We start from the raw sequence: 20,884 nt of genomic DNA, 5'->3' as shown, positions 1-20,884 counted from the left end.
AAACTACCACCAGGGTCCGATTTTTCAGAGCGCAAGTGACTTGTTTCACAGGCGCACAACACAAATCTCGCATGTGACAGAACTCCCCATTCTGAAAGGAAAATAAATAAAAAACTGTAAAAACCTCTTCTGCTTTGTTTCACCAACAATTTCAGGGGAGAGCGCGAACGCAGTCCCCCACTACCATAAATTATGCAGTCGAGATTCCCGCATTTGGGGAATTCGCAGGGGTCAGCATGGCCGGAGTGCAATGGACAAGCCTCGCCCTGGGTGAACCGCCTTCTTGATCATGGTGTCTCCCCTGCCAGGTAAGTATGAAGGCCCAGGCGGTCAGCCAGAGGTGTGATTTGCATCTCTACCATCCTCACCAACGGTTAGCCCTCCGCCCCCCCTCCAGGAAAGGAAGGACGGGTGCCTTCCGTTACTGGCCTGGAAACTGCCAAGCTCATGGGCCGGTGCTTCCCAACGCCAGTTTTAGATGACTCTCTTTAAACAAACACACCTGATTCGATGCGTCACCTCGTCTGTGAAAGACTTCAAGACCTCAGGTGGGTGCATCGTTAGTGGAAGAGTCCAAGACCCCAGGTGGACACATCAGGAAAAAAGTTTGCAATAAACCACAGCATCTGCAACGGCAGCTCTCATTCCTTGTTCTGCTATTCGACACAATAAATGGCAATCCCCAAAAAGGGAAAGCACACCGTTCCTGGAGACACTGCAATACCAGGCCGATGCATGGAGTGGACGGAGCAAGCCCCGGCTCCAGCTCCGTGATCTAAAAATCCATTTAATATGTAGTCCCCGGATGGGGGACGTATCAGATATTAAACTGATAAGAACAGATTTTTTCTTTCGAAAAAGTTTTATTGTCACCATTTACATTTTTTCCATTTGCATTTTTTCTTTTTCACACACCATTTTCTTTTTAATCACACATTAAAACAAGCAATATAATATATAATAAATACACATGGTAAAATGAAAGAAACAATCATTGTTAAAAAGCATTTGATTAAAACCACAGTGTTTTGCTTGTTTTTAAAAGTCCATTATTGAGGTGTGTTTAAAAGGTGCGGTCAGTTCCAAAAGTAAAATACAAATTTTAAAAAAAGCAAACAAGCCTCGTATATATATATATATGTTAATAAAACCTCTTTCATGATAAAACAATAAAAAACACCAATTAAAAATCATCTGTTGTGCAAGACCGGGGGTGAGTCCTTATCAAGTGGGTCATCACCCCACTCTCCAGAACAGGGACATGAGATGCTACTTTATGGACTCAGCGGAGATCCCCTCTCCTCCGGCCCGCTGGCCCGCTGTTCCCGTAGCCAGAGTGGTGAGGGTGCATCTACGGGCGGCCAGGGTCGGTGCCTGCCGGGACCCTCTCCGTGCGACCCCGGCCCCCCCGTCCGAATATCGTCGTCCGGTACCCCTGCAGCATTGATGTTACCTTTAGCTCGCATGCATGGAGGGTTACCGTAACGCGCTTCCCCACCAGCAGGTTTCTGGTGGCCCAGATGGCATCCTTGATGACGTTGAGGGTGAGCCAGAGCGAGGTAAATTTCTGTGCCGTCAAGTCCTTCAAGCCCCGGCCCACCCCAAGGATGGCGAGCTGGTACCCGAACTGGGCCCCACCCGCTGGTAGGCACGGGAAATACAGGGGGCCGGTCTTGGCCCACAGGTCCCGCGCAGTGCTGCACTCCCAGAGCAGGTGGTGGACGGTCTCCGGGGAATTGCAGCCGGACCGCGGGCAGATGGGGTTTTTGGCCATGCCTCTGGAGTGCATAACCGCCCTGACCGGGAGGATCTCATGAGCCACCATCCACGATAAGTCCTTGTGCCTGTTCTGGAGAGCGGGGTGAGCCGCGTTCCGCCAAACTTGTTTGGCCTCACTTGGTGTGAGGCCCGGAACTGGACTCACCGGTTCCCGGTCCTGCACAACAGAGATGAGAGACTTGTGTTGAGTTAAAATGGTGACATCTTCACTCTCTAAAAGGTATTTCTTTAAAAACTTTTTTATAAAACTGTACTCTTTGGGCAAGTTAAAAGACACTGGGGTTTTCAAGTCCACTGGTAAAATTTTCAGTGTTCGTAGGTAAGACCCCATCCAAAATCGCGCCATTGCAGCCGTCTTGTTTTCTTTGGATGGGGTCGTGGCATAACTAATGTGCAGGGCGGTGAAGCGGCTGCCTAAAAACAGGTGGGGGTCTGGGAGGCCTTTTCCACCGTTCTCCGGCCTTTTCTTGATGGTCTCCCTCTTCAGGCGCTCCCACTTGGACCCCCACAGGAAGTAAAACACCGCCCTCTCCAGTTTCCCCAGGAACCACCGAGGGGGGCTAAAAACAGAACAGACAAGTAAAATCAGAGGTAAAATCACAGATTTAAAAATTAAAACCTTGCCTTCCATCGTCATCTGTCTTAGTCCCCAAAACCCCAGTCTTTTCCTAACTTTCCCTAACAAGTCAGTCCAGTTTTCCTGTCCACCCCCGTCTTTATCAAATTTAACGCCTAAAATCTTAAAATCGTTGTCTTTAAAAACCAAATCAAGTCCTCCTGTGTCCACGTCTCCCCACGGCCCGAAGAGCTGGGCCTCGGACTTGTTTCTATTGAGTTTGGCGCCCGAGGCCCGACCGTACCAGTCAGTCAAGTCCAGTGCTCTTCGTATTGATAAAACGTCTGTGGCTAAAAGAGTTACGTCGTCCATATATAAAACACAGGTCGCCGTCAGTCCCCCCGTCCCAGGAACGTCCAGTCCTTTGATCCATTTGTCCCTTCTCAAGATCTGTGCCAGTGGCTCGATGCAAGCCACATACAGAAGAGGAGATAAAGGACATCCCTGACGGACACCACTGTGTATGTCCACAGCTTTGGAAAGATGCCCATTTATTAGAATTTTGCTGACTATTCCCTTGTACAGCAGTCCCACCCAGGCTATAAACCTCTTTGGAAACCCCATTTTCTCCAGAACCTGGAAGAGGTACTGGTGCGAGACTCGATCAAATGCTTTTTCAAAATCTAAATTTAGGACTACTAGCCGAATATTTCTGTCTCTCGCGTAACAGATGGCGTCTCTAATCAGCACTAGGTTGTCTGTTATCTTTCTTCCGGGCACAGCACAAGCTTGATCCGGGTGGATCACGTCCTCTAAAACAGTCGACATGCGTGTTGCTAAAATCTTACTAAAAAGTTTACAATCAAAATTTAAAAGCGTGATTGGTCGCCAGTTTTTCAAGTCAGTCTTGTCTCCTTTCTTATGTAATAATGAAACTATCCCTACTCTAAAGCTGTCAGGAAGTCTGTCAAGAGTCTCAAATTCTTTAAAAACGGTCAACAGTTCGTGTGCTAAAATGTCCCAGAAAGTCAGATAAAATTCAAAGGGAAGTCCGTCAATGCCAGGGGACTTCCCTTTTTTAAAATGTTTTAAAGCTTTCTGAATTTCTAAAACTGTAAAATCCTGGGATAAAAGCACATCTGGGCTCTTTACCTTTTTATTTAAAAAGGTTAAAACTTCCTCTAAAACCCCATTATGAGCCTCTTTTGCACTATATAAATTATTATAAAAGTTTTCAGTTTCATTTAAAATCTCTTTTGTGCCGCTTGCTTCCCTCCCGGTAAAAGTCTTCAAAGCAGAGATTGACCCACCCCGTGTAATAATTTTTTTAAAAAAGTATCTTGTGCATTTCTCCCCTTCTTCTATTTCTCTTTCTTTACATCTTAAAATAACACCCCTACTCTGAACTTCGAATAAAACTGACATTTCTTTCTTGACTTCTTTTATCTCTTCTGTAAAATCCAATCCACTGTTTAAAAGGTTAAAATATCTCTGCAGTCTTTTTTGCAGCCCCATCATGTGTCTTCTTTCCCTGTTCTTTTTCCTTTTCCCTATATTTCTAAAAAACTGTCTTGTCCGGTCCTTAACCACTTCCCACCACTGTGCACGTGTATCATAAAAGTCTTGGAGGGTCTGCCATTGGCTGAACTGCTCCCTATACTCTCTAACCACTTCTTCATCCTCTAATAGGGAGCAGTTCAGCTTCCACAGCCCTCCTCCTACCGTCACACCCATGGAAAGTGAAAGGGTGCAAGACAGTATCATGTGATCAGAAAAAAAGGGAGGGGTCAATGTTGCATCGGTTGGCGGGCAGTCCCTTGTAAAAACATAGTCAATTCGAGAGGCTCTGGTGCCATCACCACTGAACCAGGTGAAGCCCTCCTCTCTTTGATGCAATTGTTTAAAACAGTCAACTAACTTAAAATCCTTGACTAAATTTTGCAATAAAACCGATGTCTTATCGACCTTAAAATCTTCTCCTACTCTCTTCCTATCTGTTTTGGATAAAACACAGTTAAAATCCCCTGCTACTATTAGGGGAGCCCTGCCTAACATGTGGGGCTGCAGGTCTTCTAAAAGCTCATATCTGTCATTTTTTTCTGTAAAACCATACACATTAAGAACCTTAAAATCCCTCCCTAAAAAAGTCAGGTTTGCTAAAAGAGCCCGCCCTTCCCTCACCACAGTGCTATCCTTCACCGTGATGTTTGAATTGTTGATTAAAATAGCGACACCGTCATTCTTGTTGAAGTTGGAGCCACTCCATATTGAGGGCCCCATGGTCCACATCTCCTCCAACTTTCTGTAACTATTTAAAAAGGGCAGAGCACACTCTTGCAGTAAAAACAAATCTGACTTAAAACACTTTAAAAAGGATAAAATGCTCTGTGCTCGTAAGGTGGACCTCACACTTCTTACATTAATGGTAGAGATAGTGAGGGCCATGAGCAGTATGGTTAAAACAGTATGAGACATTTAAACAGAAGACATAAAGACTACAAAAATATACTTAAAATCATGTTTTATCTTGTTTCACCTGCCCTTCCTTTCTCACAGATGAACTGGGTCCTGGAGAGCAGGTGCTCGACGCCTCGGGTGCTACAGAGAAATCCTCTTGTAACTCCCTAGGCGACGATGTTCTTAGCTTGATGTGCAAAAAAGATACCTCATTTGGGGACTCTAGGGGCCACATGCGTTCTTGATCTTCCAAATCGGAACTATCAAGCCGCTGTGCTGCCCTAGCTTTTTTCTCCTCGGTTTCCACCAGAGGAGATCCCGCAGGTCTTTTTTGCACTTGAGCATTTGGGAGTGAACACTCAAATTCACTCCCACTGGATTCCTGCACCAACTCTGACACCGTTTGTAGGGAGGAGCTTGTTTCTCCCTCGGTCACTTCTCCTTCCGTGCCTTTTTCCATTTCAATATCTGACTCCGCCCCTATGGCCGCCCCACTTCCTCCTTCCTGCCCAATCCCTGAGGCTGGCTGGGAATTTGAAATTCCCGCCAAAACCTCAGGGACCGCCTCCTCTTTCCTTTCTTCGTTTGTTTGGTGCCAATGTGGGGCGGCCATTTTGAGCTTGTTGGCAAAACTTTTAGGGCAATCTCTGTAGAGGTGGTTTGAATCTCCACAAAGATTGCACCGCCTGCCATTGGTACACTGTTCAAACCCGTGACCAATTTCTTTGCACTTCCCACAAACTAATTCTTGGCATACATCGGCTAAGTGACCAAATTTCCCACATTTCCGACATAACTTAGGCATACCCTGGTAATGAATGTAGCCTCTGTTCTCTCCAAGCACAATCATGGAGGGCAGATGTTTCAGGCCCTGGTAGCCCCCAGCGTCCTCCCATTGTTTAATGGGGATTCGCCAGGAGCATGTCCAGATACCATCTTCATCTAGCACCTTGACTGGCTGGCCTCGAACAGTGCAAAATCTACCCAGCCACACACATATATCTTCACCAGTCACAGTTTCATTGAACATTCTGACAATCACAGTTTTAAGTGTGTTGTCAGAAAGTTTCTCCACCATAAACATAGAGAACTGGGATTTAACAGATTCAAACCTTTGCCAAAACTCACTTAGCAGGGAAGCAGTCTTAAAACTCAAATCAAAACCTTTGTTCAGAGGCAGAGTCATCAAACAATTCAGGTCTTCAGGCTTAAAATGTAAGGTCTTTTGAACAAGCTTTCTGGAAAAGTCCATGCGGGACATACCCAGAAGCTTTCCATCGACCTCCTTGAATATAAAACGCACGCTGTGGTGCCTCCGCATGCCGGCACGAGCAGCCGACATGGTGGAGGCACCACCAGCACGCAGCGGCTAAAACAAACAATAAATTAACTAAATAAATTAGATAAAACCTTCTTACCTTAAAAACAAGTAGATTCTCCGCAAAGCGAGTCGTCTCCAATTAAAAGCCGCTTGTCAATTTACCTCTTGGAGGATAGAGGACTCGTGCCACAAGCCACACACGAGCCTAAAGGTCCACCTAGAGGCGATCGCTGTCTCAACCGTCCGACCAGACCACGTGATCTTAGCCAAAAGGCCGAGAAGCGATGCTGCTAAGACGCAGCAGGGAGGAAGCCGGACACGGCGATGCCCATCTCGGCTTTGGTAAGTTTTGGGAGACCTAAAAACGCTGGGGGATGGTACCCTGATAGCACACATACATCTAGGAGACGTCTATTTGACATATGAATTTACATCTGCAAGATGTAGTTTTAAGGCTGTTTGCTCATCTGCAATACGTCTATTGGACGTCTCCTTTTAGCAGTGTTTGGAAGGTTACTTTGGAAATGTAATAGGTTACAGATTACAAGTTACCCTGTTTAAAATGTTATAGTAGTATAACTTTTTCAATTACTTTATTAAAGTAATGTAACTAATTACTTTTGAGTACTTTTAGATTACTTTTCTAAATTTGTGAAAATTAAATAATAATAAATAAAAACATATACATCAACTCAAATACAGTTATCTAATAAGCATGTGTCATTCCTGTATAATAAACTCCTGAAACATTGGTGTTTTTTTAAACTGCTGTCTCTTTGTATATGATATGATAGGTAAAATGCATGACGTGACACAGAGCAGTTCTAGAAATGATGTTTATGTGCTCATGTACTCCTATATTGAGGCGGCAGAGGCTGACAACACTGCAAGCTTCAGTAGGCCTATTTGTATTAAATGAAACTGCATGTTTTTGCCATTAATTTACAGGAAGGGCGGACTGGGAAAAACAAAAAATTCTGTTAAAATTCTGGAAATTATTAGGGCGTATGTCTCAGAACAGTCAGTGCAATTTGGGAAAGAAATCAGTGAAATCTGTATGTGGATGTGTGTAAATATTCAAATGTAATTGCCTTTGTAATCGTTAAAAATTTCATAAGTAACTTTAATTTAATTACTAATTTTTTCTTCGTAACTGTAACTAATTACAGTTACATTCATTTTGTAATTAAATTACGTAATGCTGTTACATGTAACTAGTTACTCCCCAACACTGCCTTTTAGATGTCAGATAGATGTCAATTAGATGTCTTTTAGATGTTTATGATTTAGAAGGTATATAAAACTGACATCTGAAAGGCGTATGTCAGACGTTTGTAGATGGCAGATGCTTTCCAGATCAACAGTTCTTTAACAGACATCTTGCAGACGTAAGTGTGCTATCTGGGTAGTACCCTCCCCTGTCTACAACGTCACCGGGCCTCGTCCCGATCGGCCTGACGGAAAGTACGGCATGGCTCGTAACTCCCAAACGGTTGGTCGCAGAGCCACGTGCCTTATGACACCGGAATCCTTGGCTCGAGCCGAACGAGACGCAGGTCTCAGATTGGCCCGTCGCTCTGACGAAATTTTCGGGTATTTTGGATTTTGTCGAAAACCTTCTTTTGCAACCTGGCGCCAGGTATTTGGCCCAGTCCCACCCAAATCAGCACAGAAAGCTTCTCTGGAGTCTGAGTGTCAATAATCATCCAAAAATAGAGGAAATTTCCATTCACCTTGGCGAGGGGACCTCAAAACGTGCTAAGGTGGCGTGTCCGAGGTGGCTCGAATGGCTATAACTCCAGGAAGGAGTGAGATCCCTTCACCCAAATCGGCACACCTGTGCAGGGGCTCAGTCCGAGGCCAGGTGAAAAAGGGCGCGGCGACAGGCCACTAGGTGTCGCTGTAAGCGACAACAAAATTAATACGAATCGAAAAAAAGGACAACCAAACAACATGGAGACAGTTACAGCTAGGCTGCAGTCAGTCCAATCTACTTTCAAAGTAAGGTCTGCGCTATGTTCGAACTAAACTACCCACCAGGGTCCGATTTTTCAAGAGCGCAAGTGACTTTGTTTCACAGGCGCACAACACAAATCTCGCATGTGACAGAACTCCCCATTCTGAAAGGAAAATAAATAAAAAACTGTAAAAACCTCTTCTGCTTTGTTTCACCAACAATTTCAGGGGAGAGCGCGAACGCAGTCCCCCACTACCATAAATTATGCAGTCGAGATTCCCGCATTTGGGGAATTCGCAGGGGTCAGCATGGCCGGAGTGCAATGGACAAGCCTCGCCCTGGGTGAACCGCCTTCTTGATCATGGTGTCTCCCCTGCCAGGTAAGTATGAAGGCCCAGGCGGTCAGCCAGAGGTGTGATTTGCATCTCTACCATCCTCACCAACGGTTAGCCCTCCGCCCCCCCTCCAGGAAAGGAAGGACGGGTGCCTTCCGTTACTGGCCTGGAAACTGCCAAGCTCATGGGCCGGTGCTTCCCAACGCCAGTTTTAGATGACTCTCTTTAAACAAACACACCTGATTCGATGCGTCACCTCGTCTGTGAAAGACTTCAAGACCTCAGGTGGGTGCATCGTTAGTGGAAGAGTCCAAGACCCCAGGTGGACACATCAGGAAAAAAGTTTGCAATAAACCACAGCATCTGCAACGGCAGCTCTCATTCCTTGTTCTGCTATTCGACACAATAAATGGCAATCCCCAAAAAGGGAAAGCACACCGTTCCTGGAGACACTGCAATACCAGGCCGATGCATGGAGTGGACGGAGCAAGCCCCGGCTCCAGCTCCGTGATCTAAAAATCCATTTAATATGTAGTCCCCGGATGGGGGACGTATCAGATATTAAACTGATAAGAACAGATACTACACTTGATCTTAGCCAAAAGGCCGAGAAGCGATGCTGCTAAGACGCAGCAGGGAGGAAGCCGGACACGGCGATGCCCATCTCGGCTTTGGTAAGTTTTGGGAGACCTAAAAACGCTGGGGGATGGTACCCTGATAGCACACATACATCTAGGAGACGTCTATTTGACATATGAATTTACATCTGCAAGATGTAGTTTTAAGGCTGTTTGCTCATCTGCAATACGTCTATTGGACGTCTCCTTTTAGCAGTGTTTGGAAGGTTACTTTGGAAATGTAATAGGTTACAGATTACAAGTTACCCTGTTTAAAATGTTATAGTAGTATAACTTTTTCAATTACTTTATTAAAGTAATGTAACTAATTACTTTTGAGTACTTTTAGATTACTTTTCTAAATTTGTGAAAATTAAATAATAATAAATAAAAACATATACATCAACTCAAATACAGTTATCTAATAAGCATGTGTCATTCCTGTATAATAAACTCCTGAAACATTGGTGTTTTTTTAAACTGCTGTCTCTTTGTATATGATATGATAGGTAAAATGCATGACGTGACACAGAGCAGTTCTAGAAATGATGTTTATGTGCTCATGTACTCCTATATTGAGGCGGCAGAGGCTGACAACACTGCAAGCTTCAGTAGGCCTATTTGTATTAAATGAAACTGCATGTTTTTGCCATTAATTTACAGGAAGGGCGGACTGGGAAAAACAAAAAATTCTGTTAAAATTCTGGAAATTATTAGGGCGTATGTCTCAGAACAGTCAGTGCAATTTGGGAAAGAAATCAGTGAAATCTGTATGTGGATGTGTGTAAATATTCAAATGTAATTGCCTTTGTAATCGTTAAAAATTTCATAAGTAACTTTAATTTAATTACTAATTTTTTCTTCGTAACTGTAACTAATTACAGTTACATTCATTTTGTAATTAAATTACGTAATGCTGTTACATGTAACTAGTTACTCCCCAACACTGCCTTTTAGATGTCAGATAGATGTCAATTAGATGTCTTTTAGATGTTTATGATTTAGAAGGTATATAAAACTGACATCTGAAAGGCGTATGTCAGACGTTTGTAGATGGCAGATGCTTTCCAGATCAACAGTTCTTTAACAGACATCTTGCAGACGTAAGTGTGCTATCTGGGTAGTACCCTCCCCTGTCTACAACGTCACCGGGCCTCGTCCCGATCGGCCTGACGGAAAGTACGGCATGGCTCGTAACTCCCAAACGGTTGGTCGCAGAGCCACGTGCCTTATGACACCGGAATCCTTGGCTCGAGCCGAACGAGACGCAGGTCTCAGATTGGCCCGTCGCTCTGACGAAATTTTCGGGTATTTTGGATTTTGTCGAAAACCTTCTTTTGCAACCTGGCGCCAGGTATTTGGCCCAGTCCCACCCAAATCAGCACAGAAAGCTTCTCTGGAGTCTGAGTGTCAATAATCATCCAAAAATAGAGGAAATTTCCATTCACCTTGGCGAGGGGACCTCAAAACGTGCTAAGGTGGCGTGTCCGAGGTGGCTCGAATGGCTATAACTCCAGGAAGGAGTGAGATCCCTTCACCCAAATCGGCACACCTGTGCAGGGGCTCAGTCCGAGGCCAGGCGAAAAGGGACGCGGCGACAGGCCACTAGGTGGCGCCGTAAGCTGAAAAATAGGGAAAATGTAATGTAAATGGACAATCAAACAAAGATGAAAACACCTGCAACACTGCGGGATGGTAGTACCCTCCCCTGTCTGCAACGTCACCGGGCCTTGTCCCGATCGGCCTGACGGTGGAACTGCAGCGACGGAAAGTACGGCATCGCTCGTAACTCCCAAACGGTTGGTCGCAGAGCCACGTGCCTTATGTCACCGGAATCCTTGGCTCGAGCCGAACGAGACGCAGGTCTCAGATTGGCCCGTCGCTCTGACGAAATTTTCGGGTATTTTGGATTTTGTCGAAAACCTTCTTTTGCAACCTGGCGCCAGGTATTTGGCCCAGTCCCACCCAAATCAGCACAGAAAGCTTCTCTGGAGTCTGAGTGTCAATAATCATCCAAAAATAGAGGAAATTTCCATTCACCTTGGCGAGGGGACCTCAAAACGTGCTAAGGTGGCGTGTCCGAGGTGGCTCGAATGGCTATAACTCCAGGAAGGAGTGAGATCCCTTCACCCAAATCGGCACACCTGTGCAGGGGCTCAGTCCGAGGCCAGGCGAAAAGGGACGCGGCGACAGGCCACTAGGTGGCGCCGTAAGCTGAAAAATAGGGAAAATGTAATGTAAATGGACAATCAAACAAAGATGAAAACACCTGCAACACTGCGGGATGGTAGTACCCTCCCCTGTCTGCAACGTCACCGGGCCTTGTCCCGATCGGCCTGACGGTGGAACTGCAGCGACGGAAAGTACGGCATCGCTCGTAACTCCCAAACGGTTGGTCGCAGAGCCACGTGCCTTATGTCACCGGAATCCTTGGCTCGAGCCGAACGAGACGCAGGTCTCAGATTGGCCCGTCGCTCTGACGAAATTTTCGGGTATTTTGGATTTTGTCGAAAACCTTCTTTTGCAACCTGGCGCCAGGTATTTGGCCCAGTCCCACCCAAATCAGCACAGAAAGCTTCTCTGGAGTCTGAGTGTCAATAATCATCCAAAAATAGAGGAAATTTCCATTCACCTTGGCGAGGGGACCTCAAAGCGTGCTAAGGTGGCGTGTCCGAGGTGGCTCGAATGGCTATAACTCCAGGAAGGAGTGAGATCCCTTCACCCAAATCGGCACACCTGTGCAGGGGCTCAGTCCGAGGCCAGGTGAAAAAGGGCGCGGCGACAGGCCACTAGGTGTCGCTGTAAGCGACAACAAAATTAATACGAATCGAAAAAAAGGACAACCAAACAACATGGAGACAGTTACAGCTAGGCTGCAGTCAGTCCAATCTACTTTCAAAGTAAGGTCTGCGCTATGTTCGAACTAAACTACCCACCAGGGTCCGATTTTTCAAGAGCGCAAGTGACTTTGTTTCACAGGCGCACAACACAAATCTCGCATGTGACAGAACTCCCCATTCTGAAAGGAAAATAAATAAAAAACTGTAAAAACCTCTTCTGCTTTGTTTCACCAACAATTTCAGGGGAGAGCGCGAACGCAGTCCCCCACTACCATAAATTATGCAGTCGAGATTCCCGCATTTGGGGAATTCGCAGGGGTCAGCATGGCCGGAGTGCAATGGACAAGCCTCGCCCTGGGTGAACCGCCTTCTTGATCATGGTGTCTCCCCTGCCAGGTAAGTATGAAGGCCCAGGCGGTCAGCCAGAGGTGTGATTTGCATCTCTACCATCCTCACCAACGGTTAGCCCTCCGCCCCCCCTCCAGGAAAGGAAGGACGGGTGCCTTCCGTTACTGGCCTGGAAACTGCCAAGCTCATGGGCCGGTGCTTCCCAACGCCAGTTTTAGATGACTCTCTTTAAACAAACACACCTGATTCGATGCGTCACCTCGTCTGTGAAAGACTTCAAGACCTCAGGTGGGTGCATCGTTAGTGGAAGAGTCCAAGACCCCAGGTGGACACATCAGGAAAAAAGTTTGCAATAAACCACAGCATCTGCAACGGCAGCTCTCATTCCTTGTTCTGCTATTCGACACAATAAATGGCAATCCCCAAAAAGGGAAAGCACACCGTTCCTGGAGACACTGCAATACCAGGCCGATGCATGGAGTGGACGGAGCAAGCCCCGGCTCCAGCTCCGTGATCTAAAAATCCATTTAATATGTAGTCCCCGGATGGGGGACGTATCAGATATTAAACTGATAAGAACAGATACTACACTTGATCTTAGCCAAAAGGCCGAGAAGCGATGCTGCTAAGACGCAGCAGGGAGGAAGCCGGACACGGCGATGCCCATCTCGGCTTTGGTAAGTTTTGGGAGACCTAAAAACGCTGGGGGATGGTACCCTGATAGCACACATACATCTAGGAGACGTCTATTTGACATATGAATTTACATCTGCAAGATGTAGTTTTAAGGCTGTTTGCTCATCTGCAATACGTCTATTGGACGTCTCCTTTTAGCAGTGTTTGGAAGGTTACTTTGGAAATGTAATAGGTTACAGATTACAAGTTACCCTGTTTAAAATGTTATAGTAGTATAACTTTTTCAATTACTTTATTAAAGTAATGTAACTAATTACTTTTGAGTACTTTTAGATTACTTTTCTAAATTTGTGAAAATTAAATAATAATAAATAAAAACATATACATCAACTCAAATACAGTTATCTAATAAGCATGTGTCATTCCTGTATAATAAACTCCTGAAACATTGGTGTTTTTTTAAACTGCTGTCTCTTTGTATATGATATGATAGGTAAAATGCATGACGTGACACAGAGCAGTTCTAGAAATGATGTTTATGTGCTCATGTACTCCTATATTGAGGCGGCAGAGGCTGACAACACTGCAAGCTTCAGTAGGCCTATTTGTATTAAATGAAACTGCATGTTTTTGCCATTAATTTACAGGAAGGGCGGACTGGGAAAAACAAAAAATTCTGTTAAAATTCTGGAAATTATTAGGGCGTATGTCTCAGAACAGTCAGTGCAATTTGGGAAAGAAATCAGTGAAATCTGTATGTGGATGTGTGTAAATATTCAAATGTAATTGCCTTTGTAATCGTTAAAAATTTCATAAGTAACTTTAATTTAATTACTAATTTTTTCTTCGTAACTGTAACTAATTACAGTTACATTCATTTTGTAATTAAATTACGTAATGCTGTTACATGTAACTAGTTACTCCCCAACACTGCCTTTTAGATGTCAGATAGATGTCAATTAGATGTCTTTTAGATGTTTATGATTTAGAAGGTATATAAAACTGACATCTGAAAGGCGTATGTCAGACGTTTGTAGATGGCAGATGCTTTCCAGATCAACAGTTCTTTAACAGACATCTTGCAGACGTAAGTGTGCTATCTGGGTAGTACCCTCCCCTGTCTACAACGTCACCGGGCCTCGTCCCGATCGGCCTGACGGAAAGTACGGCATGGCTCGTAACTCCCAAACGGTTGGTCGCAGAGCCACGTGCCTTATGACACCGGAATCCTTGGCTCGAGCCGAACGAGACGCAGGTCTCAGATTGGCCCGTCGCTCTGACGAAATTTTCGGGTATTTTGGATTTTGTCGAAAACCTTCTTTTGCAACCTGGCGCCAGGTATTTGGCCCAGTCCCACCCAAATCAGCACAGAAAGCTTCTCTGGAGTCTGAGTGTCAATAATCATCCAAAAATAGAGGAAATTTCCATTCACCTTGGCGAGGGGACCTCAAAGCGTGCTAAGGTGGCGTGTCCGAGGTGGCTCGAATGGCTATAACTCCAGGAAGGAGTGAGATCCCTTCACCCAAATCGGCACACCTGTGCAGGGGCTCAGTCCGAGGCCAGGTGAAAAAGGGCGCGGCGACAGGCCACTAGGTGTCGCTGTAAGCGACAACAAAATTAATACGAATCGAAAAAAAGGACAACCAAACAACATGGAGACAGTTACAGCTAGGCTGCAGTCAGTCCAATCTACTTTCAAAGTAAGGTCTGCGCTATGTTCGAACTAAACTACCCACCAGGGTCCGATTTTTCAAGAGCGCAAGTGACTTTGTTTCACAGGCGCACAACACAAATCTCGCATGTGACAGAACTCCCCATTCTGAAAGGAAAATAAATAAAAAACTGTAAAAACCTCTTCTGCTTTGTTTCACCAACAATTTCAGGGGAGAGCGCGAACGCAGTCCCCCACTACCATAAATTATGCAGTCGAGATTCCCGCATTTGGGGAATTCGCAGGGGTCAGCATGGCCGGAGTGCAATGGACAAGCCTCGCCCTGGGTGAACCGCCTTCTTGATCATGGTGTCTCCCCTGCCAGGTAAGTATGAAGGCCCAGGCGGTCAGCCAGAGGTGTGATTTGCATCTCTACCATCCTCACCAACGGTTAGCCCTCCGCCCCCCCTCCAGGAAAGGAAGGACGGGTGCCTTCCGTTACTGGCCTGGAAACTGCCAAGCTCATGGGCCGGTGCTTCCCAACGCCAGTTTTAGATGACTCTCTTTAAACAAACACACCTGATTCGATGCGTCACCTCGTCTGTGAAAGACTTCAAGACCTCAGGTGGGTGCATCGTTAGTGGAAGAGTCCAAGACCCCAGGTGGACACATCAGGAAAAAAGTTTGCAATAAACCACAGCATCTGCAACGGCAGCTCTCATTCCTTGTTCTGCTATTCGACACAATAAATGGCAATCCCCAAAAAGGGAAAGCACACCGTTCCTGGAGACACTGCAATACCAGGCCGATGCATGGAGTGGACGGAGCAAGCCCCGGCTCCAGCTCCGTGATCTAAAAATCCATTTAATATGTAGTCCCCGGATGGGGGACGTATCAGATATTAAACTGATAAGAACAGATACTACACTTGATCTTAGCCAAAAGGCCGAGAAGCGATGCTGCTAAGACGCAGCAGGGAGGAAGCCGGACACGGCGATGCCCATCTCGGCTTTGGTAAGTTTTGGGAGACCTAAAAACGCTGGGGGATGGTACCCTGATAGCACACATACATCTAGGAGACGTCTATTTGACATATGAATTTACATCTGCAAGATGTAGTTTTAAGGCTGTTTGCTCATCTGCAATACGTCTATTGGACGTCTCCTTTTAGCAGTGTTTGGAAGGTTACTTTGGAAATGTAATAGGTTACAGATTACAAGTTACCCTGTTTAAAATGTTATAGTAGTATAACTTTTTCAATTACTTTATTAAAGTAATGTAACTAATTACTTTTGAGTACTTTTAGATTACTTTTCTAAATTTGTGAAAATTAAATAATAATAAATAAAAACATATACATCAACTCAAATACAGTTATCTAATAAGCATGTGTCATTCCTGTATAATAAACTCCTGAAACATTGGTGTTTTTTTAAACTGCTGTCTCTTTGTATATGATATGATAGGTAAAATGCATGACGTGACACAGAGCAGTTCTAGAAATGATGTTTATGTGCTCATGTACTCCTATATTGAGGCGGCAGAGGCTGACAACACTGCAAGCTTCAGTAGGCCTATTTGTATTAAATGAAACTGCATGTTTTTGCCATTAATTTACAGGAAGGGCGGACTGGGAAAAACAAAAAATTCTGTTAAAATTCTGGAAATTATTAGGGCGTATGTCTCAGAACAGTCAGTGCAATTTGGGAAAGAAATCAGTGAAATCTGTATGTGGATGTGTGTAAATATTCAAATGTAATTGCCTTTGTAATCGTTAAAAATTTCATAAGTAACTTTAATTTAATTACTAATTTTTTCTTCGTAACTGTAACTAATTACAGTTACATTCATTTTGTAATTAAATTACGTAATGCTGTTACATGTAACTAGTTACTCCCCAACACTGCCTTTTAGATGTCAGATAGATGTCAATTAGATGTCTTTTAGATGTTTATGATTTAGAAGGTATATAAAACTGACATCTGAAAGGCGTATGTCAGACGTTTGTAGATGGCAGATGCTTTCCAGATCAACAGTTCTTTAACAGACATCTTGCAGACGTAAGTGTGCTATCTGGGTAGTACCCTCCCCTGTCTACAACGTCACCGGGCCTCGTCCCGATCGGCCTGACGGAAAGTACGGCATGGCTCGTAACTCCCAAACGGTTGGTCGCAGAGCCACGTGCCTTATGACACCGGAATCCTTGGCTCGAGCCGAACGAGACGCAGGTCTCAGATTGGCCCGTCGCTCTGACGAAATTTTCGGGTATTTTGGATTTTGTCGAAAACCTTCTTTTGCAACCTGGCGCCAGGTATTTGGCCCAGTCCCACCCAAATCAGCACAGAAAGCTTCTCTGGAGTCTGAGTGTCAATAATCATCCAAAAATAGAGGAAATTTCCATTCACCTTGGCGAGGGGACCTCAAAGCGTGCTAAGGTGGCGTGTCCGAGGTGGCTCGAATGGCTATAACTCCAGGAAGGAGTGAGATCCCTTCACCCAAATCGGCACACCTGTGCAGGGGCTCAGTCCGAGGCCAGGTGAAAAAGGGCGCGGCGACAGGCCACTAGGTGTCGCTGTAAGCGACAACAAAATTAATACGAATCGAAAAAAAGGACAACCAAACAACATGGAGACAGTTACAGCTAGGCTGCAGTCAGTCCAATCTACTTTCAAAGTAAGGTCTGCGCTATGTTCGAACTAAACTACCCACCAGGGTCCGATTTTTCAAGAGCGCAAGTGACTTTGTTTTCACAGGCGCACAACACAATCTCGCATGTGACAGAACTCCCCATTCTGAAAGGAAAATAAATAAAAAACTGTAAAAACCTCTTCTGCTTTGTTTCACCAACAATTTCAGGGGAGAGCGCGAACGCAGTCCCCCACTACCATAAATTATGCAGTCGAGATTCCCGCATTTGGGGAATTCGCAGGGGTCAGCATGGCCGGAGTGCAATGGACAAGCCTCGCCCTGGGTGAACCGCCTTCTTGATCATGGTGTCTCCCCTGCCAGGTAAGTATGAAGGCCCAGGCGGTCAGCCAGAGGTGTGATTTGCATCTCTACCATCCTCACCAACGGTTAGCCCTCCGCCCCCCCTCCGGAAAGGAAGGACGGGTGCCTTCCGTTACTGGCCTGGAAACTGCCAAGCTCATGGGCCGGTGCTTCCCAACGCCAGTTTTAGATGACTCTCTTTAAACAAACACACCTGATTCGATGCGTCACCTCGTCTGTGAAAGACTTCAAGACCTCAGGTGGGTGCATCGTTAGTGGAAGAGTCCAAACCCCAGGTGGACACATCAGGAAAAAAGTTTGCAATAAACCACAGCATCTGCAATGGCAGCTCTCATTCCTTGTTCTGCTATTCGACACAATAAATGGCAATCCCCAAAAAGGGAAAGCACACCGTTCCTGGAGACACTGCAATACCAGGCCGATGCATGGAGTGGACGGAGCAAGCCCCGGCTCCAGCTCCGTGATTCTAAAAATCCATTTAATATGTAGTCCCCGGACGGGGGACGTATCAGATATTAAACTGATAAGAACAGATTTTTCTTTCGAAAAAGTTTTATTGTCACCATTTACATTTTTTCCATTTGCATTTTTTCTTTTTCACACAACATTTTCTTTTAATCACACATTAAAACAAGCAATATAATATATAATAAATACACATGGTAAAATGAAAGAAACAATCATTGTTAAAAAGCATTTGATTAAAACCACAGTGTTTTGCTTGTTTTTAAAAGTCCATTATTGAGGTGTGTTTAAAAGGTGCGGTCAGTTCCAAAAGTAAATACAAATTTTAAAAAAAGCAAAACAAGCCTCGTATATATATATATGTTAATAAAACCTCTTTCATGATAAAACAATAAAAACACCAATTAAAAATCATCTATTGTGCAAGACCGGGGGTGAGTCCTTATCAAGTGGGTCATCACCCCACTCTCCAGAACAGGGACATGAGATGCTACTTTATGGACTCAGCGGAGATCCCCTCTCCTCCGGCCCGCTGGCCCGCTGTTCCCGTAGCCAGAGTGGTGAGGGTGCATCTACGGGCGGCCAGGGTCGGTGCCTGCCGGGACCCTCTCCGTGCGACCCCGGCCCCCCGTCCGAATATCGTCGTCCGGTACCCCTGCAGCATTGATGTTACCTTTAGCTCGCATGCATGGAGGGTTACCGTAACGCGCTTCCCCACCAGCAGGTTTCTGGTGGCCCAGATGGCATCCTTGATGACGTTGAGGGTGAGCCAGAGCGAGGTAAATTTCTGTGCCGTCAAGTCCTTCAAGCCCCGGCCCACCCCAAGGATGGCGAGCTGGTACCCGAACTGGGCCCCACCCGCTGGTAGGCACGGGAAATACAGGGGGCCGGTCTTGGCCCACAGGTCCCGCGCAGTGCTGCACTCCCAGAGCAGGTGGTGGACGGTCTCCGGGGAATTGCAGCCGGACCGCGGGCAGATGGGGTTCTTGGCCATGCCTCTGGAGTGCATAACCGCCTGACCGGGAGGATCTCATGAGCCACCATCCACGATAAGTCCTTGTGCCTGTTCTGGAGAGCGGGGTGAGCCGCGTTCCGCCAAACCTGTTTGGCCTCAACTTGGTGTGAGGCCCCGGAACTGGACTCACCGGTTCCCGGTCCTGCCACAACAGAGATGAGAGACTTGTGTTGAGTTAAAATGGTGACATCTTCACTCTCTAAAAGGTATTTCTTTAAAAACTTTTTTATAAAACTGTACTCTTTGGGCAAGTTAAAAGACACTGGGGTTTTTCAAGTCCACTGGTAAAATTTTCAGTGTTCGTAGGTAAGACCCCATCCAAAATCGCGCCATTGCAGCCGTCTTGTTTTCTTTGGATGGGGTCGTGGCAAACTAATGTGCAGGGCGGTGAAGCGGCTGCCTAAAAACAGGTGGGGGTCTGGAGGCCTTTTCCACCGTTCTCCGGCCTTTTTCTTGATGGTCTCCCTCTTCAGGCGCTCCCACTTGGACCCCCACAGGAAGTAAAACACCGCCCTCTCCAGTTTCCCCAGGAACCACCGAGGGGGGCTAAAAACAGAACAGACAAGTAAAATCAGAGGTAAAATCACAGATTTAAAAATTAAAACCTTGCCTTCCATCGTCATCTGTCTTAGTCCCCAAAACCCCAGTCTTTTCCTAACTTTCCCTAACAAGTCAGTCCAGTTTTCCCGTCCACCCCCGTCTTTATCAAATTTAACGCCTAAAATCTTAAAATCGTTGTCTTTAAAAACCAAATCAAGTCCTCCTGTGTCCACGTCTCCCCACGGCCCGAAGAGCTGGGCCTCGGACTTGTTTCTATTGAGTTTGGCGCCGAGGCCCGACCGTACCAGTCAGTCAAGTCCAGTGCTCTTCGTATTGATAAAACGTCTGTGGCTAAAAGAGTTACGTCGTCCATATATAAAACACAGGTCGCCGTCAGTCCCCCCGTCCCAGGAACGTCCAGTCCTTTGATCCATTTGTCCCTTCTCAAGATCTGTGCCAGTGGCTCGATGCAAGCCACATACAGAAGAGGAGATAAAGGACATCCCTGACGGACACCACTGTGTATGTTCACAGCTTTGGAAAGATGCCCATTTATTAGAATTTTGCTGACTATTCCCTTGTACAGCAGTCCCACCCAGGCTATAAACCTCTTTGGAAACCCCATTTTCTCCAGAACCTGGAAGAGGTACTGGTGCGAGACTCGATCAAATGCTTTTTCAAAATCTAAATTTAGGACTACTAGCCGAATATTTCTGTCTCTCGCGTAACAGATGGCGTCTCTAATCAGCACTAGGTTGTCTGTTATCTTCTTCCGGGCACAGCACAAGCTTGATCCGGGTGGATCACGTCCTCTAAAACAGTCGACATGCGTGTTGCTAAAATCTTACTAAAAAGTTTACAATCAAAATTTAAAAGCGTGATTGGTCGCCAGTTTTTCAAGTCAGTCTTGTCTCCTTTCTTATGTAATAATGAAACTATCCCTACTCTAAAGCTGTCAGGAAGTCTGTCAAGAGTCTCAAATTCTTAAAAACGGTCAACAGTTCGTGTGCTAAAATGTCCAGAAAGTCAGATAAAATTCAAAGGGAAGTCCGTCAATGCCAGGGGACTTCCCTTTTTAAAATGTTTTAAAGCTTTCTGAATTTCTAAAACTGTAAAATCCTGGGATAAAAGCACATCTGGGCTCTTTACCTTTTTATTTAAAAAGGTTAAAACTTCCTCTAAAACCCCATTATGAGCCTCTTTTGCACTATAATAATTATTATAAAAGTTTTCAGTTTCATTTAAATCTCTTTTGTGCCGCTTGCTTCCCTCCCGGTAAAAGTCTTCAAAGCAGAGATTGACCCACCCCGTGTAATAATTTTTTAAAAAAGTTCTTGTGCATTTCTCCCTTCTTCTAT

General features: G+C 45.4%; 8 non-coding genes and 2 pseudogenes across 8 annotated transcripts; all 10 read right to left on the bottom strand.

The window, feature by feature from the left end:
- Nucleotides 1-152: 152 nt before the first annotated feature.
- LOC113085538 (U1 spliceosomal RNA) lies at nt 153-316 on the bottom strand. Its single transcript, XR_003284307.1, has one exon. It is a non-coding gene; the product is annotated as a U1 spliceosomal RNA (small nuclear RNA).
- A 374-nt stretch (nt 317-690) lies between these two features.
- LOC113085533 (uncharacterized) lies at nt 691-865 on the bottom strand (annotated as a pseudogene).
- Nucleotides 866-8,294: 7,429 nt separating this feature from the next.
- LOC113085537 (U1 spliceosomal RNA) lies at nt 8,295-8,458 on the bottom strand. The gene has a single exon (XR_003284306.1). It is a non-coding gene; the product is annotated as a U1 spliceosomal RNA (small nuclear RNA).
- Nucleotides 8,459-8,832: 374 nt separating this feature from the next.
- LOC113085532 (U2 spliceosomal RNA) lies at nt 8,833-9,023 on the bottom strand. The gene has a single exon (XR_003284303.1). It is a non-coding gene; the product is annotated as a U2 spliceosomal RNA (small nuclear RNA).
- Nucleotides 9,024-12,102: 3,079 nt separating this feature from the next.
- On the bottom strand, nt 12,103-12,266 carry LOC113085536 (U1 spliceosomal RNA). Its single transcript, XR_003284305.1, has one exon. It is a non-coding gene; the product is annotated as a U1 spliceosomal RNA (small nuclear RNA).
- Nucleotides 12,267-12,640: 374 nt separating this feature from the next.
- Nucleotides 12,641-12,831, bottom strand: LOC113085531 (U2 spliceosomal RNA). The gene has a single exon (XR_003284302.1). It is a non-coding gene; the product is annotated as a U2 spliceosomal RNA (small nuclear RNA).
- Nucleotides 12,832-14,726: 1,895 nt separating this feature from the next.
- On the bottom strand, nt 14,727-14,890 carry LOC113085535 (U1 spliceosomal RNA). The gene has a single exon (XR_003284304.1). It is a non-coding gene; the product is annotated as a U1 spliceosomal RNA (small nuclear RNA).
- Nucleotides 14,891-15,264: 374 nt separating this feature from the next.
- Nucleotides 15,265-15,455, bottom strand: LOC113085530 (U2 spliceosomal RNA). Its single transcript, XR_003284301.1, has one exon. It is a non-coding gene; the product is annotated as a U2 spliceosomal RNA (small nuclear RNA).
- A 1,895-nt stretch (nt 15,456-17,350) lies between these two features.
- Nucleotides 17,351-17,514, bottom strand: LOC113085529 (U1 spliceosomal RNA). The gene has a single exon (XR_003284300.1). It is a non-coding gene; the product is annotated as a U1 spliceosomal RNA (small nuclear RNA).
- Nucleotides 17,515-17,886: 372 nt separating this feature from the next.
- Nucleotides 17,887-18,061, bottom strand: LOC113085534 (uncharacterized; annotated as a pseudogene).
- Nucleotides 18,062-20,884: the final 2,823 nt, after the last annotated feature.

The sequence above is a fragment of the Carassius auratus genome, unplaced genomic scaffold, assembly GCF_003368295.1.
Source record: "Carassius auratus strain Wakin unplaced genomic scaffold, ASM336829v1 scaf_tig00041802, whole genome shotgun sequence".
Lineage (NCBI taxonomy): Eukaryota > Metazoa > Chordata > Actinopteri > Cypriniformes > Cyprinidae > Carassius > Carassius auratus.
This window is presented reverse-complemented; position numbering and strand designations above follow the sequence as displayed.